The 19,421-nt window shown below is 43.7% G+C and overlaps 1 long non-coding RNA gene across 1 annotated transcript in view; it reads left to right on the top strand.

The window, feature by feature from the left end:
• The window catches only part of LOC115851679 (uncharacterized), a 183,494-nt gene that overhangs the window by 140,846 nt on the left and 23,227 nt on the right, over window positions 1-19,421 (top strand). The gene's annotated exons all lie outside the window — the stretch shown is intronic.

Here is a 19,421-nt window from a genome sequence, read left to right on the forward strand (position 1 = left end):
GTGTGGAATACAGTGTGAATTTAAGTTCGGGCTTCTGTGCCGTGGGAGTTCCCATTTTATCTCAAAGTGGTGATGGTAGGACTTGAGGTGTCTGTATTTCATTTGAAACACTCCAGGCTCCCTATATGAATGTCTGTGAATTATTAATTCAGCAAACATCTTTAAGTACCTTCTTTCTGAAGGTACTCTAAGTGTTGTGCTCAGAGCTATAGTTTTTCATAATTAAATTTACAGAGATTTGGTTTATAAATCAAAGATTGAGAACAGTTTGAAACAAGGGTGAATGAGCAGAGCATTACCATCGAAACGGTTTGTTAAAGATGGTGCCAAGTGAGCAGGGCTGTCCCCTCTGAGCTGCCCCTCCTAATTAAAGGGGAAGGTGGCTGCCATCTGTCTTCTTTCATTCAAGGCAGTAGGGGGTCTGGGGTGGAAGGAAGCAACCCCCCCTCTTATTTTTCTCCCACTCTTTTTTATAGTCGGCTTTCTCCCTAGTCAGTGACCCAGAAGGTCATTGATGATCTGTCTATCTCAGAATGAATAGTAACATAAGCATGCAAGGCACTTGCAAAAAAAAAAAAAAAAAAGTTTATAACATGAATTTATCCATTTAGAATTCTGCTTGAATTCTGTCTGAGAGTATCGTAATCCCTTTGTTGGTGTCATTGCCCCTTTTGTTGCTGAGGGCACTACTGGCAGAAAAAGTGGGGGGTTCTACTTTTATTGATTTTGTTTTTTCATGAAAAATTGTTTACACTCCACCGGGCATAATGTAGAAGATGGCAGCACGTAGCTGTCCAGTGAGGATGTACAGGAATATTATTCTTATCAAAACCAAGGACACCTGTTAATTATTATTATTATATATATATATATACCTGTATATATATAATCTCAAGGGAGATTGTGGACAAAGAGGTTAACAGGTCTCCGAGATACTCAGTGGTCTACTGGTCTACTGCAGCTTTTTTGGTCCAGTCATTGAAATAACTTGCATTGATTATCCTTCAGTTAAGCAATAAGCCTTTTAAACCTTTTCTCATGAGAATAGGCTATTGGAGAGTTTAGTTGTAGTTTGGGGTCATGACTTTAACTGCTTTTGAAGCATAGAGTATTCTAACAAAATGATTGAGCCTTCTTGCCTCGGTTTCCACACCTTTAAATGGAAGAAGTATGTGCTGCTTTTAAAAATATTGAAGAGAATATGAAATAATACTTTCTGTCTTTGATAGAAAATTTATTATAACTGAAAAGTTCTAAACTCTTTGGTTATTTTTGTTTTCAGTTTTCATATACAAAACCTAGCAACGTGCCAGCAGTTATCTAAAAAGATTTGGTCCTTAACACACTCTGTTAAGCCTCCCCAAGCAGTAGATAATGGACTCCGCAGAATATGCTGATTTTTGGAACTCTCTGTGACGTGGAAATGTGTTTCTTAAACCCATAGCAGTATGTTTGGAAAGCCCAAATGTCAGAGGCATGGTCTGTAATTTTATTTAGAGTATTTTTTCACATTTGTCATCAACCTGTAATGAGGTTTCTTGGAAACTAAGATGTGCTTATGTTGTTGAACGTTGGGAAGAGCAGTCTGTAGATTCTGGAGACACTGACGACAGTTTGGATTGGATGATACCTGAAAAGTAGCTCATTTCCTAATCACTGAAGGGTACACGGTGCTGAGCGGGCGGGTCTTTTTGGCTTTTTCATGTAATTTGGACGTTGAACTAGATGCTTCCCTCACTATCTTTTTAAAGTTGTGATTTACACTAATTTGTTTTTACCCATCAGTATATATTTCAGGGCAACTAAATAAACTAATTAAATGAAGCACATGTATAAGGTGTGACTCTAAAGTAATGCAATTAATATTTTAACTCACAGAGCAAAAGACACATAGACGTGCAAATGGATGTTGCCTCCTTAAAGTACTGTGTTAGCTGGGAAGAATTTAAACTTCTCCTACAGCGATGCCATCTTTGCCAAGGACACATTCAAAACTTTTTTTCGCCATTGCCTTAAAAGCCTCCCATCCTTTTTTATTATCCACAGTGATGGGAATTCTCTGGCCTTGGAGGGTAGGAAGGAGCCAGTAGTTAGGTCTGATGAAAAGGTTTATGATCCGTTAACTGATTTGAGTCATTGATTCATGTAAACATTTACTGAGCCACCGACTACATTCCAGCAGTCAGCACTGCAGATTCAGAAACTGGCATGTCAGGGGCCTGCCTCCAGGAGGACAGTTGAGTGGGATAAATGACATATAAAGAGGTAACATCACAGATTGACCAGTACTATAACAGAGATACACGTGGTGCATGGTGTTGTTGCCAGAGCCCGGTGGGGTTGGAGGGGGGCAGTTAAAACTTGATGGAGGGCTTCCCTGGTGGTGCAGTGGTTGAGAGTCCGCCTGCCGATGCAGGGGACGCGGATTCGTGCCCCGGAGTGGCTGGGCCCGTGAGCCATGGCCGCTGAGCCTGCGCATCCGGAGCCTTTGCTCAGCAACGGGGGAGGCCACAACAGTGAGGGGCCCGCATACCGCAAAAAAAAAAAAAAAAAACAACAAACAAACTTGATGGAAAAATGAGGATTGTTGTGTATGTGATTTATAAAGTGGCTTACATAATAGAATTTTGGAAGTGAAAGCCCTGAAAAAGACCTTCTACTTTAAGGATAAGGAGATGGGAATTTTATTTCTGAAATTCTTTAATTCTCAGCTAGTTGAAAGCCTTATGAGAAAAGGTGTTCATTCTGTAATAGACATCTTTTTTAAAAAAAAAACAAACAAAGAAGTTATGGCTGTATAAAAGGTGAGGTCTGAAAAAGATTTTGGACATTGTTAGAATAACTCTGTGTTCTCCAAAGGAGACTATTTTTGAGGAATGATTCTTACTTACATGTTAAAATTGAGTACTTTTGACACATTAAATATACCAAAGCGTTACATGCCATACTGATTGCTGAGAGTAGCTGTCTAGCTTTCGGGAGACAGTGAACTTGAAGCTGGCCTGCATCCTAAGTATATGTGGGAGAGAAAAGGCTTCCTCAGGTCTTCTTTTGTGTTTTATTCCGCAGGGACAGAATTTCTGTCCCACAGCCAATAGGCGATCTCCCTGTGGATAAGTTCATTTAACAGTTATTTGTGGAGTGCCGCTCTATGCCAGGCACTGTTCTAGGAGCTGAGCAGAAGCTTGACAATTGCAGCCCCCCAGGTGCTGGTACATCCTCAGCAGGACCCTGTGGGTGTGCACATTCAGCTGCTGTTTCCTGGGTGCCTTTCCTGAGCATGACAGTGTGGGCCCGGACGTCATGCTGCCTGTGGAGAGCTTGGAGCTAAGGTTCAGTGCACAGATAAACATAGAGAAGAGAGATAAAATGTATAAAAGAAAAGAGATAAATCAAACACAGTACACATTTGTAGAAGAGATTTTTCTCGGGCTGGGCCATCAAGAAATGCATCATGGATCGAAGAGGCTTTGGCCGGACCAAGAAAGTTGATGTTGGACTTGAGGACTGCGAGGGTCTGAGTCCAAGGACACATGAGCAGAGACATATAGAAAGGGATGGGAAGAACTGGTGCGCAGAGTGGGCAGTGACTAATGTGTTGTTGCTGGGCAACAGTGTGTGTATAAGTGACTAACGGGAACAGAAGGCAGCAAAGGTCAGTTGAGGCCGGCCCAGGAGGGCTGTGAAGGCTTATGACTGAACGATTTAGACTGGATACTAAGTCACGGGAACAGTTGAAGAATTTTGGTCAGGTGAATGACAATAGGATCTTCTGGAACCAGTGTGTGGGGTGGCCTGGACAGTGAGAAAACCATAGCCAGGGAAGCCCAACAGAGCTGCTGTGATAGTCCAGGAGGGAGGTGCAGGGGGCCTAAGTGAGGGGGCACGACTGGAATGGGCCTGGATGAGAGGGGTTGCCTGGCGGGGAGGAGGATAGAAGCGGAATTACTCCAGATTTTTTTAAAAAATATTCATTGTTTATTTATTTTGGCTGCACTAGGTCTTCGTTGTAGCATGCAGGTTCTTTAGTTGTGGCATGCATGTGGGATCTAGTTCCCTGACCAGGGAGGAAACCCAGGCCCCGTGCGCTGGGAGTGCGGAGCCTTAACCACTGGACCGCCAGGGAAGCCCCTACTCCAGATTTTTGAACTCAGGTGCCATTTGTTATTTCTGTGTCATTTGCCAGGCACTTCACATACATCATCTCATTCAGTCTTAGACTAATCCTATGAGGTTGGTATTTTTGCCCTTATTTCAGAGATGAGAAAACTAAGGCTCGGAGAAAGATTTGTCTAAAGCTGCCCAGCTAATAGGATATAGAGCAGCATATTCCAGGCATCCCTGATTTCCATACCTGTTCTCTTTCTACTGTACTAGGTTTTGAAGAGAGCAGATGTGAGAGAGAAGATGATCCCCATGCACTCTGTCCATGTTCAGATTAGATACTGGTAAGACATCCATCAGGCAACTGGAGTTGTGGAGCTGAATCTCAAGGACAAAGTTAAGAGGATCGGAGACAGGGATTTAAGAATCAGCTGCGTGCTCCTTTATTCAACACATACTTGTTGAGTGTCCTTATGGACGAGCACTGCGTGGCAGCGGGAATACAGGGCTGAACGAGAGAGCCATAGTCTTACCCTACAGAACAGGCTGGCGAGGGAGACTCCATACTGTGGGGTGACTGTAATGTGGAAGGGGGGGCAGTGCAGATTTGCTACAGGAACACCGACCCAGGGCACCTAACCAAGTCTGGGGACCAGGAAGTCTCTGAAGGAAGTTATAGTACTTAACATGACACTCGCATGATGAGTGCCAAGGTAAAAAGGAAGAAAAAGGCATATTCCGGGTAGGGGAACTAGAATCTACCAAGACCCCAGAGGCAAGAGAGAAGCATGATACATCTGAAGAACTGGAAATTATGTGGTGCTGAAACGGAGAAAACAGGAGATAAGGCCAGGGGGGTGGGCAGCAGCTAGATCGAGAAATGCCCCAGAAGCTGTATTAGGGGATCTGATCATCTCGTTAAGGACATGGGAAGTGTTCATGGGTTTTAAGCACTGGGGTGATGTGATTAGACTCATGTTTTAGAAGGACCATTCTGTCTGCTGGAGAACAGACTTTAGGGAGGCAAGTACCAGAAGCAGGAAAACTGGTCACGAGTTCATTGGAGAGAGGATTCGAGGTGAGAGGTGAGGGTGATCCGGATAGAGAGACTCTGGTTGATGTTTAAGAATGGTAGACATATGGAATTTGCGGGGTGGTTGGATATGGGGGATGAGGGAGAGAGAAGGATAAAAGTTAACATGTAAGTTTCTTAACTGGGCAGCTGGGTTGTTGCTGGTACTTTCCTAGGGGACACGGTGGAAGGATCAGATCTGGGGTTTAGGATTATTAGGTTTGGTTATCCTACGTAACCAACTGGTATCCTAAATAATTAGTAAAGGGAGCTGAAGGAGAGGGGATCGTGGTCAGAGAGAGGGACATCAGCATGTACTAGTTCAGAAGTGAAGCAGTTCAAGTGATAGTAATAGAGCAAGGTCGTTGGAGTGGACAGGTCCAGAGGAGGGGAGAGCTGGCCGTGGGATATGAGGAGGTTAAGGAGCTAACAGACTCGTGCTGGACGGGTGTTCGTGTGGAGGTTAAAGTCGCACAGGTTGCTGGCAGGACTTGGAGGGGAGAGGGTCAGCGTGTAGGTCGGTCACTACCTTCTGCGTAGGTATGGAGGTTGGGCACTGAGGTGTGTGAGTTGAAAACGTGATTTCCACGGACTGTGTGCACAGCGTCAGAGCGAGGAGAGGAGCTTGAGGAGAGAGTGAACGGGCCCTAGGACTCACCTCTGGGGTGGGGGGGTGCGGGTAAGGGGTGGGAGGAGACCGCGGAGGAGCTTCCAAAGGGGAAAACGGGGAACTTCAGAGCCTTAGAAGGCCAGTGGACATTGGTGCTGCGGAGAGGAACTGTTGGGGTAAGGACGGGGGTACTGTGAGAGGCCTTCGGATTGCTGAGCCCAGAGTCATGAGTGCCTTTAAGGGAGAGGCTCATGGAGTGGTGGGGGCGGGGCATGCAAGCTGTGGAGGAGTGAGTGGGAGTCAGTGGGTACCGGCAGCAAGCATCACCTACACTTGCGACAAATTTTAGGTTGAAAGAAAAGACAGAGAATCTTCTGGTAGCTGGAGGGATAGAATCTATTGTAGCATCTAATAGTCCTGTTGTTTTATATCTTTTGACAATCTTCTAGTATTCTCTGCTGTGTGTCTTTGGTCAGATTATTTACCCTTTCCCTGCTTCATTTGTAGAATGAGTACCTGCCTCGTGGGGTTGTTGTGAGGATTAAATGAGTTGCAAAGTAGTGCCTTGCACATAGTAAGTGCCCTATAAACGGTGGTTAATAAAAGCAAAGTCGGAAGCACGTATATCAACCGTCACATTTGGGGCACTTTTCCCTGAGTGTTCACAATAATTCTGTAGTGTAAGTGGCAGTGACCTCATTCTACAAACAAAACAGAGGCCTGGAGAGTTTTAAGGAACTTATTCTAGGTCATGCTGCTAATGAGTGGTGGAAGAGAGAGACGGGGCTCCTTTGACCTGACGGAAAGTCGATTGTCCTTCCACAGGCTCATGCTTGTGTGTGTCCTCGGGCTGTTGCAGAAAGAAAGTTGGACTTGGAGCCTTCCTCGGCCAGAAGCTGGGGAGCAGTTTTACATGGGGTGTGCACTGTGTATTCTGCATGTCCCCCACCCTGTTCGTTTCACTCATTTGTCTTATCTTTCTGGCCCGTATAGGTACTGAGTTTGCAGCCCTTGTTCTAAAAGCTTGTCCTTTCTGTGGACTGGAGTACATTCTCCTGACTCTTCCTACTTACTATTCAGATACCATCTTCTATGTCTGCTTTCAAGGTTTTTCTCCAGCCTTAGAATTCATCTCTAAAGAAATGGGTGCCTCATCTGAATTTCTTGCCTCTAATCTGGTCTCAGAGAGTGAAGTTGCTGTGCATTCTTAGAGGTTTTTCCTGCAGCAAAGAATCATCTGAACACCATCTCTTCTGAAAGGATAGTGTGATGGTTAATTTTATGTGTCAACTTGGCGAGGTCACAGTACCCGGGTATTTGGTGAAACACCAGTCAAGAAGGTGAATAAAAATACCTGTTGAAGGTATTTTTAGCTGAGATCATTTAAATCAGGGGTGTTGAGTAAAGCTGAGATCAACATTTAAATCAGGGGTGTTGAGTAAAGCAAACATTTAAATCAGGGGTGTTGAGAAAAGCAAATTATCCTCCATAAGGTATGTGGGCCTCATTCAATCCATTGATGGCCTTAAGAGGGAAAGACTGTTGTCCCCCAGGGATGAAGGAATTCTGCCTCCAGACTGCCTGCCGGCTTGAGACCACAGCATCATCTCTTCCCTGGGTCACCAGCCTGCCCTGCAGATTTCGGATTTGTCAAACCCCAGTGGAATTGGCCTAAGCATTTCCTTAAAATTCCATCTCTTGATCTCTGTCTCTTTCTCCCCCGCCCCCTCCACACCACATCCTATTGACTCTCTTTCTCTGGAAAACTCTGACTAATATAGACAGGAAGATACAGAAATTTAAACTGTTCAGCTGCTGTTGATATTAGCAAAAAATGGCATCAGGCCTCTCTAGGCATTCCTGGTGGAGATGTATATTGCTTGTCGTGTAGGTGAGGAGAGTGAATTACAGAAGGGATGTGGTGCACCCAGTGTGATGCAGAAAGAAGATGTGAGAGCCAAGGAGAGGACTCCCGACTCCTCGGGTGTGGTTCAGTTGCTCTCTTGCTATTTGGCTCTCACATGCTTATTAGCAGCATAATAAAGTTACTGGGTTTGCCAGGCATAATTATTGCTAACATTTATAGACTATTTTTCTAGGGCTCAGGTCTATCATAATTGCTTCACAGATGTTAGTGATTTCAATTCTTACAACTACCCAGTGAGATAGGGACTGATATTAACCCCCTGTGACCGATTTTAAACACCGAGCCCCAGTGAGCAGCATGGTCATTGCTGCACAGCAGGTGAGTGAGAGAGCCAGGCGTGGGGCCCAGGCAGCCTGGCTCCAGAGCCTGTGCTCCTAACCCTTCTGCTCTACTGCCTCTCGGTCTAAGATGTCCTGAAAGTAGCCTCTCATCTGTCCCTTTGGAGCCATCATCTAGAACCTTCATCGTGGTTAGTGGTGCTTTCGTAGGGCTTTTGTTTTGTTTTGTTTTGTTTTTTTGTGTGTGATATGCGGGCCTCTCACTGTTGTGGCCTCTCCCGTTGCGGAGCACAGGCTCCAGACGCGCAGGCTCAGCGGCCATGGCTCACGGGCCCAGCCGCTTCGTGGCACGTGGGATCTTCCCGGACCGGGGCACGAACCCGTGTCCCCTGCATCGGCAGGCCGACTTTCAACCACTGCACCACCAGGGAAGCCCAGGGCTTGTTTTAAAAGAGAAATGCTCTAAGTGATTTTTCAAGAAGCCTTCCAGTGATACTCTCTTGCTACCTCCTTGAGAAACAGAAAACATTCCCATTATAGCAACAGTATGGGGTATATTCTTGCTGGGGTATATTTTTAGCGACTAGACTTTCCTGTCTAGCTCAGTGACACTGTTGGCTACCTGATTTGCCAAAAGTCATACAGAAATGTGATCAAGTGGTGATGTGGCTTAGTTCCTTGTCCAACAATTTGGGGTGTGTTCTGGGGAAGAAGATGGCAAACTTCTTTGTGGGTGTCCTTCAGTTCTCTTGAGGAAGTAACCCTCATAACTGTCATTTATGGGGCCTTTAGTGTGCCAGGGACTGTTTTAAGTGCTTTACAAACATGATCTCCTGGAATCTTCTCAACATTATCATCCCATTTTACATATAAAGAAAGCAATAATTAGGGAGTTAAACAGTGTTTTCCAGGGCAGGATTTAAACCTCATCTAATGACCCCAGCCGTGTTCTCAGTCACTCTGCTGTACCTCTGCCGCCAGCTCCCTGGTGTCCACGAGGGCAGGAACTTTGTTTTTCACTGAGTTCATCATCATATTTCTGCATCTACCAAGTGCAGTACCTGACACGTAGTAGGTTCTTATACATATATGTTGAGTGACTGACGGACTCACTCTGTTCTCTGAGATCACTCCCAAATAGCCAGGGGGATGGGGAGAGAGGGTATTACAGACGCATGCGGATTTAGCCCTCAGGCACCTATTTGAGGACGTTTTCTCCTCAAGATGAGCCTATCAGCCTGGGCTTCAGTCAGTGCTACATGGCTCTGTCAGTAGCTCTCCTTCCCAAAAGAAATCTGCATGGTACTGTATACATCCCTGTCATCAGCATTCAGGACCGACTTTTCATAGCTGGTATGCCACACTGGTCTAGGGCAACATCTAAGGAATTCTGGTGCTTTTAAGGAATCATCAATTATGTATTTTTAAAACATTCCTTAAACTCTCTGTTTCTTTAATTATTCCAGGTTCCTCTTTGTCTCTCCTTCTGTGTGTGTCTCTCTCATGCTTTCTTGGTCTTGCACACATGCACACACATGCCCCTTAGTTTGTCACGTACCTGTCTCACAAACATATATATCTCCTTTCTTCTTCAGTGAAATACGCAGTATACTTGGAAAACCACTTTGTAAAATGAAACTGTATGATTTATATTTAGTCTCATTTTTTCCTCAAAATTCCTTTCCTTTGCTTCTCATAAATGAAAACCAGATACTGTATTCAGTACCATTTATATAAGCTTATTTTTCCTCTTGGAAATAGTAAGTTATGATGATGTTGACCGAAAACTTACTGTTAATGTAAGAAGCCTTAGAATTTACATCCAGCTCAAGGCCATGCAGAAATGCAGATTCACTCAGTAAGCGCTCACTGACAGCCTGCTTTGTGCCAGACTTCACCTCCTCCTAGCTTTGGAAAGCTTCAAAGTGGGGCAGTTTATGTTTGGGAATGACCAGTTAAAATAGCAAGACAGGTAGGCAAGAATCTAACTTTCAGAAATTTCAATGGGGTGGGGGGGCAGAAGCATGTTTCAAAACAGATCACAATCTTATCTTATTGGAGCTCCAGAATCAATAAGTACATTTGAAAGATGCACTCTGTCAACCTTCTTAACAGAATTTTTGCTGGCACTCCTCTTTTTGAATCTCTGTTCTGAATCGTTTATTCTTTCTTTTTAGTAAGGAGGAAGAAAAAGTTCTCCTTAAGAATTCATTAGAAATTAACATTAATCTCAGCATTTAGTGTTCTTCAGAATATGATGATAAAGACTGATCTGAAAGGGCAGTGCTTAGTTTGATCAGCCATGGAAAAGGAGGACAGGCCATGGTCCTGGCCAGCGCATCTTCGCCATGGTGGAAAAATGGTGTTGCTTTAATTGTAATTCTTTCATTGCCTTCCTTGCCAAGCCCACTGGCTTCTGTTATAACATGTGGCGACTTCTCCCTTGGAGACTGACTCAGTCCAAGTTGCCATAATATTTAGGACCAGTTACAAAGACATTTCTTCCCCTAAACCCATGCCAAATCTAAATCAAACTGTCTTCTCCTCCCTGGCCATTCAGATAGATCCAGTTCTATTTGAAAAGCACAAGAAATACACAGGCCTCTTTTTGTTTCATTGCCTCTTCGAACAGATAAATAAACAAGGCACATCATGCCTAGTGCTGCTTTGAGCTTGGTCACTTCCTTGGAAAATAGACTCTGATGCTGTGTTCATTTTAAGAATTGCAACTTAGATGCTCTAGAAAAAAGAAAGCGTATATTTTAAGTCTGTCTACAATAAACTGCCGCTATCAGTGCTGATGGGGGAGAGAAGGGTAACTCCACAATCACGGACCTTCACCAGGTGAGGTGCTGGGCTTCTCCTGGACGAGCCTTGAGAGACCCAAGCCCGGGCAGGACAGGGAGATGTTCTCATCCTTAGCGGCCTTGGATCGTCCACCTGCTAAACAGGGAACACTAAACAAGTAATATCAATCCATTTTGTTTTTAAGAAAGAAAGCCTAGCGAAAAAAGATCCCCGGTAAGTAAATATGTTCTGACCTCTAAACCTAGTCATTTTTTTCCCTTGGCATTTGATCCATGTATTACATATGTGTTTTATTCATCCTTGTAAAAATAATTATATTCTATAACCCAACTGTATTAGTATACATTAATTTCTTCATATTTTTAGCAAGATTTACTCTCCTTCACTGCTTAGTTTGTTTTAAAGTATGACGTTGAGCACAGTTCATTTTTACGGGTTGTATTTCTGTCTTTTTAATTTGTTGATTATTTGATATATACAAAAGATTATGCATAACATACACGTAAGCTCTAAAGCACAGTTTTAAAAAATGTACTCCAGTGACCCACCACCTACTTTAAGAACTAGAACATTACAGATGCTTCTGGATCCCTCTGTGAACTTCCTTCCCACTATTCTCCACCTTCCTTGCAATTCTGAAATTTGTGTTTTTAATCCTCTCGATTTATTTTAAACAAACATATAAATCTTACCACACAAATGTGCGTTGCTAAAGGTATTTTGAGATACGTAAAAAATGGTGTCACACCATGTGTGGTTTTTTGTAGCTTATGTTTTTCCCCCATATTATGTTTATAGAAGTCACCCATGTTGTTGGGAGTATAGCTGCAGTTCCTCTGTATACATTGCTGCAGTGTTCCAGAGGTGTGAGTGTATCACAGTTTACCCATTATCTTGTTTATGGGGAGAGGGGAGAAAAAGAAGGAGCTCTGTTTTAGTCATGTTGACTTTGAGATGCCTGTTGCAATTCCAGTGGAGATGTTGACTTGGCAAGTGGATAATCAAGTTTGTATTTCAGGGGAGAGGTCTCAGATGGAGATACCAGCATGCAGATGGCCTTTAAAGCATTATTTCTCCAGCCGTTTCTGGAATGCTATTGAACCTATGGATTGAGATTTTTATTTAAAAAAAAGTTTTTATCTTTCTTTTTGCTTCTGGGCTTTCCAGTCTGCCTGGTTACTTTGCTGAAGTGTGACTTGTAAAAGAATAAATGAGGAGAATATGAACCTCAAAGAAAACAGGGGAAAGTGTCTTGCAAACTCTAAAGGGGTGTAGAAGGTTAGGTATTTTATTATTACCTCTCTCATGGAGTTTCATTCATTCCAACTGGAACTCTCTATAAATCTGCTTTGGAAGCTGAAAAAATATATACTTAATAAATTATTACATTTGATTTTAATACCTTGTTAACTTTTAGCTAATAGCTAATGTTCACCTAGTGTTTACTTTACAAGAATTAACGCATCTAATCCTCACAACAGCCTGTGACAGGTAGATGGTATTTATTCATACCTTACAGACGAGAAAACTAAAGCTCGAAAATGGTAGACTCAGGATTCGAATCCACAGAGTTGGCTCCTAAAAGCTGTGCTCTTACCTAATATGTGGGACTGCCCCTCATTTCAAGGACAGGTTTCAACCAGTTCCTTCAGCTTCAAGCGTTCAAAAATTTTATGGTCACATTTCAGCATGGCCACCTTGAGCCAGCTACAAAACAGCACTCAAGGCCCTGGGCCCTGGCAAAGGGCCTCGCCTGCACTGACTTAGTTGCGCCACTGGACCAGCCTCAGACCTCACAGGGCACTGCCCACCTGCCAAGTGTCCACTCTATGCCCGTTTCAAATGATGCACTTGATTTAAGTTCCCTGCCTGAAGCCACCCAGTGAATCCGTAGTGGGCCAGGGACTGTGATCCGGGTCTCCTGCCTTTCAGGCACTGCATTTGTTTTGTGTTAATAAACCGTATTTCTCCAGGGGATCTGGCAGAAATTTGAAAGTGCTTAATTTTACTGCAGTAAATACTGAGAATCCTTTTTAAAGCATAGAAACCAAGCCCCAGGCAGGGAAAACATAATTTGCTCTCAGGGCCTTTGACAAACTCACCTTGGCACTGGGATTAGATCATAGATCGCTGGCCTTGATTCCATCTCCCAGTGGAGCTGGCTGAAGGGGTCAGGACCTCTGCTGTGGCCACAAGGCGGCAGCTGGACCTGGAAATACTCTTGCAAATGAAGCTGGAACGCATGACGTCCTACCCACAGAATCAGCATGTCACGGCTGCTTGCCATCGGGGGTGTGATGGGGAAGGTTACATTCCTGGGACATTGGTGATACAGGTCAGGACCCAAGTGAATTAGCCCAGCAGTCAGAGCTAACACCTTTCTTGCCTTTCTTGCTCTGTGATGGGTGCCGTGCAGTTAACTCCCTACGGTTGTGAACGTGCCATGTTTTCTAAACCCTAGTCAGTCAAGAAGAAATTATAGGCATCCAGAAAGGAGAACAAAATCTGAATCATAAAGTACTTGAGTGCAGAGGGTACAGGGAGTGATTTTTTTATTTTGTCATCAGAAGAATGCTAGATGTATTGTAGACCCTCAACCGATAACACTTGTGATAAATTGATAGAGAAAAACTGAGAGAAAGGATTGAGCAAGATGAAAGCTGACTTGCCAAGGCTGGTCTGGTTGTGTTCACATGGGAGCTGGATTTGAATGTAGTTTTCGCAGGAGACCCACAGCGTTAAGGTGCACAAGGGCATGCGTTATTTCTTTTAATTCTCGTAATTCCCACAGCGGCCACAGATGATGGGAGTCGAGGTTCGTCTCTGCCCTGAAAGAAGGGCTTTAGGCATTCGTGGCAAAAATGGACCTGATTAGGTCTGCGCTTGGCTCAGCAGGTTAACTTTCCTGTCAGTAACTGTTCCTAGACAAGATGCTTCAAAACTATGATGATCGGTTTGGGCTTGTCTGTGTTCACACTTTCTCTGTCGTGCAGATGATTTTGTTGCCACTTCCTGCGGCCCTGCCGGTTCAGAGCCTGCGCAGTGAGCAGCCTGGCGGCCAGATGAGGCAGCAGACGCGGCCTTTAAGACCTGGGGCTGCATCCTGACTCCGTCAGTCACGGGCTGTGTAAACTCAGGCGAGCCCTCCACGGTCCTGTGTTGATGACCGTGCCCGTCACACCCTCACAGGACGTGCTGTGTGGGGAAAGGACTCCTTGGATTGCTCCCCCTGGAGCCAGGTGACGGGAGGGGTCTCGAGCATCCTCTTAGTGACACTACCTGCCTTCCTAGCTGTCAGGTCTGATGTTGTCCTCTGCCCCCAGTGACCCTGCTTATTATTGGTAAATGATTTCTTCATTGAGAGGCATCCTTTACGAGAAGCTACATTTCTATGTAGGTGGTAAAAATGAGAAGAGTTGCTTGAGAGCTAGTTCTGCCTTCACATGGATATATCCAAAGTTAAAATCGGGCTTTGTGTTTCCAAGAGATGTTGAATGAATAAAAAGGGCAGAAATACTGGACCTTGGTCACAGTTCTTAAACTGTTCACTTAAGAAACATAGCTCTGTATTTACACACAGATAAGCTGAGAAGTCAGTGAGCAGAGCTACCTGCTGTAGTGGCTGTTGTACAGATAAAACATGAAAGATCTAGGAGCTAATTATTCCTTATTTTTGTGCCTCCGTGTCACATACATAATAATTTTAATTTCATGCCAAAAGAAGTACTCCTTGTCTTTGCTAAAACCAGTGTAGCTGCTGTTGCAACTCTTGTCTTCCTTTCCTTCCCTCCCTCCCTTCTTCCTCTTACTACTTCTTTCTTCTTCCCTCCCCACCCCTTCCCCACCCTCCTTCCATCCATCCCACGGTGTTTATATAAGGAAAACACAGACACTAATCCTGCCTTCATGGAATTTACAGACTAGTGGAAGAAACAGGCAGTGTACAAATGCACAAAGGCAACTGCAGATTATGATGTGCTATGAAGAAAAGAAGCATGTACAGTAAGAGTCTCAATAAAACCTTGTGTTTGCCTCTCCGTGTACATATTAGAAATTAAGAAGAGTGACGGAGCTGTTCTATTGTCACCTATTGGAGGGTAGATTTATAAGCATAAAGACTGGTTTTAGAGACTTCCCTGGCGGTCCAGTGGTTAAGACTCTGTGCTTCCACTGCAGGGGCACAGGTTCCATCCCCAGTTGGGGAAGATCCCACATGCCACGAGGCATGGCCAAAAAAAAAGCGGGGGGGGGGCCTGGTTTTATAAAGCTACCTACTACGGAATCACTGTTGGAGATTAGTATTATGAGTTTGTTTCCATGTAGGTAAAGAATAGATAGATAGATAGATAGATAGATAGATAGATAGAAAGTTAGTTTTTCCTAACAAGCACAAAAGACAATTTGTGAAAACCGATGTCTCATGTGTGCATTATAGGGTTGGCTGATGACTGTTGGTTGAGTTGTAATAACCTGGAGGAGAAGCTTTTATTTTATTTTATTTTATTTGTTACAAATAAGTTTAGAGCAAGGCTGTACATATTCTCTGCCGCTTTCAGAGGAATTTGGAAAGGGAGAGCTCATTTCTGTGGTATTTATGATAGCTGTCTGTTCCTAAAGATGATTTCATGGAAAATTCCCATCAGTGTCCTTAGACTGAAATCAGGGATCGGGTCTGCTGTTCATGTAAGACTCAGTGGGCAAGAAAGCGTGGAAGGAAAGCCACCGCCCCGCTGAGGGTGGCCACCCTGGCCGGCAGGTCGGCCAGCTCAGGCTTACCTTCTGAACGTGGATACCTCTGCACATGTGCTGGGAGCTGAACGTGGATATCTCTGCACATGTGCTGGGAGCTGCTGGGGTCAGTGCACTTCGTACTTCCTGTCACCTGAAGAGAGGGCTCTGGAGCTGGGGTCCTTCCCAAGTCTCACCACTAAAGCGAGCAAAGACAGTGCTTTCAGTTCAGGTAACATGTCCAGGGTTTAAATTCTCACAATCCATCTTTGAGTCCCCTCGGGACAGACCTTGTCTCTTCTTCTTTGGCCCTTCTGACTAAAAGCAGCCAGGATTTTTAAACCGACTAACCTTTAAAGATTTCCGAACAGAGGAGAAAATTAGAGCAGAAACCTATTAAAGCTGAAGGTTATCTTTAAAATTACCTTTTCTCATTAGGAGTAGAACACTAGATCATTGAAAGTTTGTTCATGTTTGTGACTGATTGTATATTTAAATAATTTAAAAATCAGTACCTCATTTTAATGTTGAGTTCACTTCACGTCCATATCACCACCATCATTTCCATGAGGTTCTAGGTCTTTTGTAAACAAATTAAACACAGTACTTTCTTTATGACATGAATTAAATCTAGATCCCAATGATATTTGGCACCTTCTAAATACCCAGATGGGCACAGCGTTTGCCTTGAAGTGAAGACGTGCATGGGGTTTTAATCACATCATGTTTTATTTTTTCTCCTTTAAATATCGCCTTTTCAATAGTTGCTTCTTAATGAATGACTGGTTGTTTACTGTGGTTTAGAACCAAGAATTTGAACATTAAAAAATTCTAATCAAAATACAGATGGAAAAAATTTTCCCTTTCAGTCTCTCATCTTTTATATTAGAATAAAAATAATTTGTCTTCCTTTTGGAAACTTAATAGTTTAAGAAATCCCATCATTCTCTTCTTGAAAACTTAAGTTTAATAAATCAGTTCTGAGGAAATTTAATTACAGTTCTTAAACTATAAAAAGCTCTTATAAAATAAAAACAAGGGTAAGGCTAGAATAAGTTTCACCTCTTGAGCATAACCGTCATTTGAAAGAAAATGCAGTTAACAAATAATTTTTGCTGTATCTTCTCCATTGTTTAATCACTGAAGATACTTGGATTGTTTTTTAAATAGCAGAAACAAGGCATGGAATTTGTTCTCTACCCAGGTAAAGATCATTTGAATCCAAAGACCAGATTGCAAAACAGGCCTCAGGTACCTACAGAGGTTGAGAGATGTTCAAGACAACCTGAAGGCAAGAAGGGGTGTGTTCTGTTGTAGGAGGTCTTAAAGGAGAATTTTATATCAGAATTATACCCTCTTTTATCTTTGAAAGTGCGTATATCTTCATGGCAGATTATTCTCTTGAAACAAGACGATCCGATGACCCACAGGGAAGTTATGCTTTGGGAGTGCTCATCAAATTAAGAAAAGAGGGACTTCCCTGGTGGTCCATGCTCCCAGTGCAGAGGGCCTGGGTTCGATCCCTGGTCAGGGAACTAGATCCCACATGCTGCAACTAAGAGCATGCATGCTGCCAGCTAAGACCTGGTGCAGCCAAATAAATAAGTATTAAAAAAAAAAAAATCAAGAAAAGAAAGAGCTTATAAAAGGGGCCAAGTAGCTCAGAGGCGTTGTTCCTTCTGCTGAACTTCTAAATACGAGCACAGACGTCATAAGAGCAGGTGTTTCCATTGCCCTCTGTGTGTTGTGCTGCTACAACACACACACCTCAAAGACGTCCCATCAGCTCCTGGTTTTCGAGCTTCGGCTGTCCCAAAGGACCCCGAGCACTGTGGGTTTTAGGCTAGGGTTGGGGTTTGGTGAAAGTTGTTATTGCTTCAAAGGCAGAGGGCTGAACTTGGGTAAACATGTGGCCACCGAAAGCTGTTCTCTGTTCCATGAAAGCAGTGGCATGATGCTTTCAGATCCTGCCTGCAGACTGCCCGGTATGTCTACAGTTAGCATTGCATTTATAATGGAAATAAGTGATCCGACACTCATGTAGCTAAATATAATTTATAATTTTGAGGTAAGGTTGAAACATGAAAGATCATGCTTTCCAAACGGCTGTGATGACGTAGACAGACACCTCATTTTAGATAATGGTGAACTAAGCCTGCCAGCCATCTGAACATTTCTCACCCATTTGTTCAAACACCTGCAGTTGGGTGCTAAATGTGCATGTTTAATTGCTTGAACTGAAATTATAAAATCCCTAAAGGATGTTTTTATATAGAAGAAAATAAATCTCTTGCAAAAACTGTCTGCCTGCTCTCCTGAGCTCCTTGCCTCTCTCAGGACGTTTGTGGCAGTCCCTCTTAGAAGAGGTCCGCTTTGAAATACAGGAAGTTCAGCTCTTCGGGGAAAATGCAGAGGTCTGAACCGTGAACAACATCACTCCAGGCATTCCCTGGGGAGTCCACTTGGTCAGAAACAAGCTTCATGCAAGAGCTGAAGTTCATCCAGGTTTCTTGAAGGTGATGATTAACATGGTCAAAGGTCTGTTTTATCAGCCCAGAGCCCGCCTCTGTTTTTAAGCTCCAGCCATTCACCTCTGCTCTTGCTGACTCTCTGCAGCCACAGAAGATACCAGAACGGGATGAAAATGGCCCTGCAACAGAGCAGGGCACTCTTGGCTTGAGCCTTTTTATTTGTCCCTCCAGCGGTTCCTAGCTGTTGTGACGTCAAGGCTGCCATTTAAAGCAGAGAAAAAGGAAACCGTGGCCTCTCTTCGCATCAGTAGCCTGGACAAGCCGTTGTTTCTCAGGCATCCACAACACTCTCTGTCTGGCAGAGCTGTGCATTCCATGCCTGGGTGACCTGGTTAAATGGAGGAAACCAAATGCTCTCCGTTGAATGCTCTCCAAAGCAAGCATTCCACCCTGAGCTTCTGAAGCCCAGGCTTCACTGCGCCCGAGGACTGTAAATGGAGCTGCAGCAGTGCTCTGCATTATCTGCTTGCATGTGCAGCTTCTGTGTAGTCTTAAAAGAGAGCATGTCGTTCACAATGGCCTTCATTAACGTACACTGCAACAGCGACATTATGTGCTGCCTTTGGCCTTTGGGGTCAGTGCTACAAAACCCTTTTTGGAAAAGCAGTGCTGTGTTAAAAATCTTCCGGAATCACAGTCAGAAGTTCAAAACCGCTGAACTGCCACTGGTTCTTCCCATCCCACTTCTACTCACCCTGTTCCTCAATTTCAGATTTCTGAATTCTAGAAAGCTCTTGTATTTACTTACATATTAACTTCTCACGGTGCATTTTTGTGCTTGTATAGCCTCTGCATGTATATGAAAAAGAATCTCTACTATAAGGTGTAGATCGCAGGCTCTGGATTTTTCCTTATGAAGAGTAACACCTCTTGCTTTTCAGAGAGAAGGAGCTATTTCAAAGTATCACAAAACCACTCTCTGTTTAGTAACAAGCCAAGATCCCTACAGCAGACAACAATCTTGCAAGGCCAAAAGCTCACTAATAACGTTCTGATCGCTTACTTACATGCCTCAGAATTCACCGACTTAAGACTCAGTCTCCCTAGGGCGTGCCTTCTTGGGTTTCTCTGGCATCAGAGACAACATTATTTTATTAGATTCTTGGAGGCGGACATGACAGTTACGAGAAAAAGCACGGCAATCACATTTTGTATTCCAGCGTTGTCTTGGTTAAGTCAATAATACGCTTTTGAGGTTTTATGTTACAAATCCCATTAAATCTTTCTCAAAACAACCCTTCTCTGAACGCTTGATTGAAGGATATTTGCAGAAACCAAAACCATTTAATTTTATACAGAGGTGTATATACACGTGTCAGGCGGGATCTGGATACACGTTGAGGCCTTTATAAATTGAATTATC

The sequence above is a fragment of the Globicephala melas genome, chromosome 9 (genome assembly GCF_963455315.2).
Source record: "Globicephala melas chromosome 9, mGloMel1.2, whole genome shotgun sequence".
Lineage (NCBI taxonomy): Eukaryota > Metazoa > Chordata > Mammalia > Artiodactyla > Delphinidae > Globicephala > Globicephala melas.